The sequence below is a fragment of the Notothenia coriiceps genome, unplaced genomic scaffold (assembly GCF_000735185.1).
Source record: "Notothenia coriiceps isolate Sejong01 unplaced genomic scaffold, NC01 NC01_scaffold00033423, whole genome shotgun sequence".
Classification (NCBI taxonomy): domain Eukaryota; kingdom Metazoa; phylum Chordata; class Actinopteri; order Perciformes; family Nototheniidae; genus Notothenia; species Notothenia coriiceps.
Window position 1 is genome coordinate 112,887 of NW_011366124.1, and position 7,437 is coordinate 120,323.

Consider the following 7,437-nt stretch of genomic DNA (forward strand, 5'->3'; position numbering starts at 1 on the left):
ATGATAAGTGTAGTATTTACATAGTATATAATGAGCGAATAGACTCAGGTCGACTCGGCATAGACCGGCGGTTGTGGAGTGTCACAGTGTATGACATACCGTCTTCATAATAATTCAACTGTGTGTGAGGCTCAGGGTTTACATTAATTTCAGTTTTTAGCACAGAATCTGCGCCCGTCACTATAGTATTTGGGCGCAATTACATGCGGTAAGTCTGTGAAAAAGAGCAAGTGCGTCGGCACATAAGTCGGGAACCGTCCACGTCGATTACAACCCGAAAATAGGGGACCTATTTCACAAATACCAGTACCTACAAATTTCAAATTTGAAGAAGTATACAGATTATAATATCAACTGAAAAGTAAGTCACCTTCAAACTGCGACGCCGACAGTCATGCGAACAGGTACAAACACTAACCAGCTGTACGAGGTTCTATCGTGCGGGGAAAGTACACTTCGCGCGTGATTGATCTATCCCCGTCGCCGACGAACTTCCGCTAGGGTGACTATTGGCGCACAGCATCATGGCAAATTCGGCTCTCGGCCCGCATACAAAACCTAATACCGGTTGGCCGATAGAGTTTGTAAGGTCCAATCCACTTGGCCTTCGAAACGCATCATGCCGGGCGGACCAGGTTTTATAAGAGACACACACAAATATGGTTCGTGTTCGTAGTAGTCGTACAAAAGATTCGTACGTCATTAGGTAAAGTCACCGGAAACAACCGTTTACGGAAACAAATGTATCCCGACTGATCTCCAATCGGGGGGTACATCTCTAGTGGAACTTCACAACACAAGACAAACCCGATTAGTTTCGTCCAGTTTGGGTGGTGAAACACTTTATATAAAAATTACTTATGTTGGGTTAACAATTTCCTGTCGGGAAACGGACTGTTGATCATACTGTGACGTCCTTACAAGCTTCGGGTCCAAAAATATTTGCGTAACAAAGGTATATAGTGTCCTTTATGTCCTTAATAAAATATTGGATTTTGATAAATTTCAGTCAGGGACCTCTACGACCCCTAACTTCGGGTCCTCGAGTATGTAACCCGCTTCGTACCGCGAGATCGGTGTACTGGATCGTAGGGGAGACTTATTGTACACTAGTGGTAGTTGATATTAAACTATGTTCAGGTGTTTACAATGGTTATACAAATCTGGGTTCGTACCGTACAAAATGTCCGTGAAGGGTCTCCCCCCCCCGTGATATACTCGGTCTCCTCCAATTCCTTTGTAACTTATCTCGGTCACCGATTCGTTCGTTACGCTCTGGTCAATACGACAAATTCCGTTGCAGTGTTTGTACAGGTCTGAGCGATAGACAAAAACAAGACTTCACGTCATCTTTTCCGGGAACCCATGACAACTCTGTACTAAACAACAAACGAAGAATACAATAAATGTAGTCTCACTCTACGACCCCTAACTTGGGGTTACTAGCTAGGGTATTGTACGCTTCGTACGTGAGATGGTGACTCACTTATGTCTTTGCTGAGTAAAGGCGACGAACGAGCACCAAAGAACACAGAGAGGGTAACGAAGGGACCCACCCTCCCTCTGATCAGGCCCGTCCCCTTTGCTGCGTCACTCACCTTGCGTTCTTAGGTAGAATTTGCTTTTCACTTTCGCGGTTGGGTTCAGCTCATATCGCGACGACGTCTCCGGTGATTAGAGTCATACTACTGCAGTAGGGCTCACCGCCCGGCTTCCTGACAAATTTACCGTACAATTTACGGTTCGTACAGCCTGGGCCGGTGGGAGGCTCCATTTGGTCACTTTAGGACAATACAACTACGTTCGTTAACAAAAGAACCTCACAGAAAATGTTCTTCACACCTCTGTCGACCCCTAACTTGGGTCCTGGAGTAGTACGCTCGTACCCCGCGAATTCGGTTTTGACTCTGATGTAGGGGAGTACATAAATCTTTTTTTTGTGTTCGTTGGTTAGATTCTGCGTTTTGTTTGGGAACTCAAAACCCGTGTCTAAAACTGGTCCTTCATTTAAGATACTTTATATAAATAAAAGACATTGGCCTAAAATAATCTTGCCTACTAGGGGGAAGGGTCTGGTCGTGGACCTGACTGTCTGGGAATACTATAATTAGGAACTCGGGAATTACGATTCCCTTTTTCCTTCAAACAACCACCACCACCTTTATCCGTAATTTAGTAATTCTCAACAACAGAACATGTCAAATACTAGTTGTAACAAGGGAGTACGAATAAACAAAAGGGCGGAGTAAAACAATCGTGCGTGAAGAAATACTAGTTTCACCTGTCTTACAACTCGGTATTTACTTTCGGGTATCCGACAGGTGAAACTATGTCGTCGAAATTAAGGGATAATACAATACAGAAGTTTACGTCGGATACTTCGAACAAGTCCGATGTTGTATTCTGTGTTGGGTGTTTTATTGTCGTACAGTTCTTTTCAAATCCCCACTTCCTTATAGCCGTTTTTTTTTTCTTGACGGTAAACAAATGTTAAATTTACAACCTGGGTAATACCCGTTCGTTTGACTACATCAGAAAAGTAAAAAATTAAAGTTGTTACAGGAGACCCAATCGTTCCGCTGGACCCAAACAACTTGTTTCCTAAGGAGTTTAGGCTGTCGAAATTTAAATCCTTCGAGACCTGTCTACTATGTAAATTCTCGGTGACAAGGCTGTCGTCGTTCTATACTTGATCGTGGTAATCCCTCTGTCTCCCTCTGTGATTCCGTCTCTGTCCCGAGAACAACACACCACACACACACACCACACACACACACACACACACACAAAACCCACACCACACACACACACACACACACCACAACACACACACACACACACACCACACACACACACAACCACCTGTACTGTTACTTTGATCCGGTTACTTATGTTGTGGCAGATATTTAAGTAAGCTTTCTTAACGCTAATGTTATAATAGTCAGATTGCTCTGAAGATGGGAGGTGATATTCTATTAATGTTCACGTTCACACAGTCGGTGATTTTTGCCGGCCGTCTTTCCTGCAAAGGCAGCTTTTCTGTATTTCCTTTCTCCTGTAATATGACTTGATCGCTTTAAACTCCGCACACGGAGCTCTGATTGGTCAGCAGGCAGTGCTTTCACTGAGTTGATCTCTTAGCCTGCAACCTAACCTGCTCCGGGGCAGGTTAGCCGCTCAGCATAAGTTACCATGGAGATCTAGCCTGCTAAAAAGAGAACCAGCTTCATAGGACCGGAAAGCCCGAGTTTTCCCTGAAGTTAGCCGGCTAAGCGAAAATCCTGCTTCGTAGTATACCCCCCAGCTGTGACCTTGCCGAACAGAAGATAACACAACAATAGCACCTCCACTTCTTGCTGCATAGAGTTCAGAAGACACAGTAGTTACTTGCAACTAACTAGAAAATGGCACAACCTTCCCTCCCATCAAAGAATATTTGAATCACAGGGTCTCAGCGCAACATTTCTTCTAAACATTAACACCTATTTGCGTGGGGATGTAGCTCAGTTGTAGAGTGCATGCTTCGCATGTATGAGGTCCTGGGTTCAATCCCCAGCATCTCCACTTCTTGTAACAACAGATGTTGTATCAATATACCAGGATTTCTGCTTGACCTCCTTTGTCAAACAAAACCCCTCACAGGCAAGATATTTGTCAACATGTGTCTCGTGTTTACTTGCAGATGCCACTCGTAACATAAAAGTTGAAATAAGGAGGGGTAGCTCAGTGGTAGAGTGCATGCTTCGCATGTACAGGATGAGGTCCTGGGTTCAATCCCCAGCATCTCCACACATTGAGGCCAGAATGAACATAGCTCAGGTGAATGAGAATTGCTCAGTACTGTACTCAATAACAGTTTCTATGCCGATTTAACTTTTGTTTTTAAAAGCTTTATAGCGGTTGTTTAGCTTACATTTTTCACAGTGTGTGATTCAGAAATAAGAAATAGTTTTCTTGTTGTGCATGAAGAGGGTCACCTCCACAGATATGTTGTTGCTGGCCTGGATGCCAGTGCTGGTGTGTCTGATGTACTGCTTGAACTGCTGCAGACTGTCCAGCACCGCCCGACGCAGCAGCTCTCCTCCTCTGGCTGCTCCTCTGACGCATCCTTCACCTGGAATAGACCTCAGCTCCTCCACACAGGAACGCAGCCTGGCCAGGTTACCACGGACCTGCTAGATACAGATGGAAGAATAAAAAGGAATAATAGTGTAAAATAAAGTGAAAGCATCATAAAACACGTCACTTTGATCTATCTTACCACAAACGGGAGAAGACATTCCTGCTGCCTGCTGATGGCGTACAGGCTGAGCAGCGGTATCCTGCAGGGGCCGTCCAGACTGCATGCTAGGGACAGGAAGTTCTCCAGAGCATCACAGAGCACCATGCAGGTCTCTGACCACGAGGGGGGCAGTGCCTCCACGATCAGGATCCTGGCTGGTTGCCGGGTAAACGAGGAGGACCAGTAAACCGAGTTACCAGAGTTGGAAGAGACTCTCTTTCTGTTGTCCATTGACATCTGAAAACACAGCATACAACAGCGGACAATAACATAATAAACAGCAGATAACTTTTTTTCATTCGATTCCCTCTGTAAATAGAACATGAATAAATAGGATATGATAAAGATGGAAATTATGTAAGAATCTAGGTTAGAAATGGTTGTGTTTTCACATAACCCAGGGGCTTTTCTTGACTTCTGAAGAGGTATATGTAACAAATCAATTTTGTGCACTAATGACTAAAATAGTGAAAATGAGACTTTCAAAATCTGTTTTGGCCAGAAAATTCTAATGGAACTTTGCCTAATCCAAAAGTAAATGGATGCTTTTCCCCCTGAGATTCACAAGCGTCATCATATGTAAGTCCCTCTGTTATAACGCAAGAATCAGTCAGCAGGGGGGATGTGGCCAGAGGGACGGGAAGGGGAAAACCCCTCACGCCTAAGAGTCAATCAAGCTGTCATTATGAATGTATGTCTGTGTGAATCTGTCTTTGATCATCATCATCACTGAAGGGAAAACCCTAATTTACCAACTACCATCCTGACACACATCAGTAGAATTATTCATTTAGTTTCCACACCTCAGCGGGCGAGAACACACAGGGTTTTGACATATTGGTTAGGCAAAATGTCACACCCCCAGGTTTATGTCACGGGTTTTAGTGTTGTCTGTCTTGGTTTGGGTGTTTGCTGTCACGTTTTTCCTCCTGGGTTATTGTCTGGTCCTTTTCCCTGTGTTTTTCATGTCAGTCGTTAGTTCCCTGGTGTGTCTAATTCCCTGATTGTTTTCACCTGTCACTCCTCGTGTGTCTCCTGTGCCCATCAGTGTCAGCCCCGCCCCTGATTGTTCCCACCTTTGCCTTGTTACCCTGTGTTTAAATTCCCCTGTCTCCAAGTGTTCAGTGTCAGTTCGTCATGTCAGGTCTATGCTTTTGGAACTCTTTGGTTTTTGATTCCTCACTGCGTGAGCGCCTTCATTTTTTGTCCTCTGTTTTTTTTGTCATCTCGACTGGAGTTTTGGTGATTACCTTTTGGTTCATTTTTGCTAAATCATGGAAAAATAAAGTATCTCACAATACTTTACCTCTGCCTACATACTAAGTGCCTGGAATCGTAACAGAACGAACTGACCAAAAATGGACCCAGCAGACCTTTTGATGCTACAGGCGGAACGTCTTGGATACTCTCTGGAGTATATTTTTTATACGTGGAAAGGCGCCTCATCTAGACGGGGTAGAGAGTCTGCGTTGAAGGAGGCACGTCAGGAGGTTGCTCGCAAGCCCTGGCTCTGGAACTTGTTGCACGAGTGGCTTAGGATTTTTTCACGTAGCCCTGAGAGCCAGTCCTCATTTTCTGACCCTTTCTTGGGGTCGTGGTCTGGCGTTTGGTTTTAGGTCAGACCTCTACGGACATACTGCTCAAACCCAACAAGTTTTAGTTAGTTCAAAGAAATACCGGTTTCTTGTCTTATCACGCTAATTTTGTGTACCACCACGTCATCTTGTTTGTATACACATACGGAAACAATACTCGCCAGCCCGACTAATAGAGGGCGTTTTTTGGGTTCACTTCCATGCATGCGATCCTCTCCGAACCTCCGAGCGGAAAGGAAAGAATGGAGCCATACGCAATCTGTGCTCTGGTTACTAAGTTATACAAAAAGAGCCTTCTAGCCTCACTTCCACGCGACTACACGTATTCCCTAGCCTGGGGTGTGCTTCTACTTCTTTTTGATTTTTGGGGTTGGGATTTAGTTTGATGTCGGTTTACATTAGGTTTCACCACACCCTTGTGTGTTGAACGGACTGCGATCTCGTGTGATAATGTCCACACATCCGCGCATCCGCAACCTAGTGATCGCCGTTTGTACGGCTTTCCAACTACTATTTATACCTTTTACAACGCAGAAAAACTGGAAGGGAAGATTTTTGCGCGTGTCTCTGATCCTGATTCAGCCGGTTTTTAAAACTTATTGAGCTTACCCAAACATTACTCGATCGAGAGGACCGGCGGGCAGGCCCTTGAATGCTAGGAGGAGAGACGGGTTTTACTCGGTTCACGGACAAGTTGACTGGTTGGAGACCCCCCCTAAGAAGTCCTGTCAACTCGAGTCAGTCGGTACTTAAATAAACTTCGAATATTCGTTTGAGAACACGGCAAGACAAGCCTAGGTAACAGGAAATAAGGGCAGTGACACAAACGACCTATACTGGTAGAGTCTTTGGTATCGCTGACATTGCACTTTAATCAGGGCCAGTGTACGTTCATCCGGCCTATGTTACCGGAACATTTCCAGGGACTCGGTAGGACCCTATATGTCCGGCGTATAGTACGTAACCGAATCCCCGCTCGTGACCTCGGCTAGGTGTTGCACCGCGGGACACACTAATAACTACGAGTGGCCTTTTGCAGGCCCTTTTACGTCGTCCCAGTTTGTCTCTTCGTTGGTACCTACACGACAATCCGACCAGTCTCCACAGGAACGACGTGTTGCTCTGTTGGTTCGTCGCTCTCCGGACAGAGTCCTTGAGATGTTACTGACGACCTGTTCCTTGGCCTCCCGAACACCCAATTTAGTAGAGGCAGAGGATACCGGATTCTATCATACTCACTAACGTGTGCAGCGCCAAAATTATGCGCCCTGCGAGATGACGATGGAACCATAAATGCGAAATAGAACGACACTCTGGAATTCAGCAGACTAACCTCTGCCCGGTTTTTCCTCGTGATTCTTGGCTGGGATCTAAATCTGCCGCCTCGATAGAGCTTACATAAAACTCGCGTACCTACGGAGCCTTTTGGTACCCCCGAAGGAAGCCCCCGGCGGCGCTTTGGAGCCGGTAAAAGGAAAAAAAAGGAACGCGAGAATCGCTTTCAGAAAAACTAAAACCGTTTCCGGAGCAGCCTGGAGTTTGCGCTCTGGGGTCCTGGTT

General features: G+C 45.4%; 1 protein-coding gene and 2 non-coding genes across 3 annotated transcripts in view; all 3 read left to right on the forward strand.

The window, feature by feature from the left end:
* The window catches only part of ipo9 (importin 9), a 63,361-nt gene that overhangs the window by 39,666 nt on the left and 16,258 nt on the right, over positions 1-7,437 (forward strand). The gene's annotated exons all lie outside the window — the stretch shown is intronic.
* Positions 3,493-3,564, forward strand: trnaa-cgc (transfer RNA alanine (anticodon CGC)). Its single transcript has one exon. It is a non-coding gene; the product is annotated as a tRNA-Ala (tRNA).
* On the forward strand, positions 3,713-3,789 carry trnaa-cgc (transfer RNA alanine (anticodon CGC)). Its single transcript is given in 2 exon segments — positions 3,713-3,748; positions 3,754-3,789. It is a non-coding gene; the product is annotated as a tRNA-Ala (tRNA).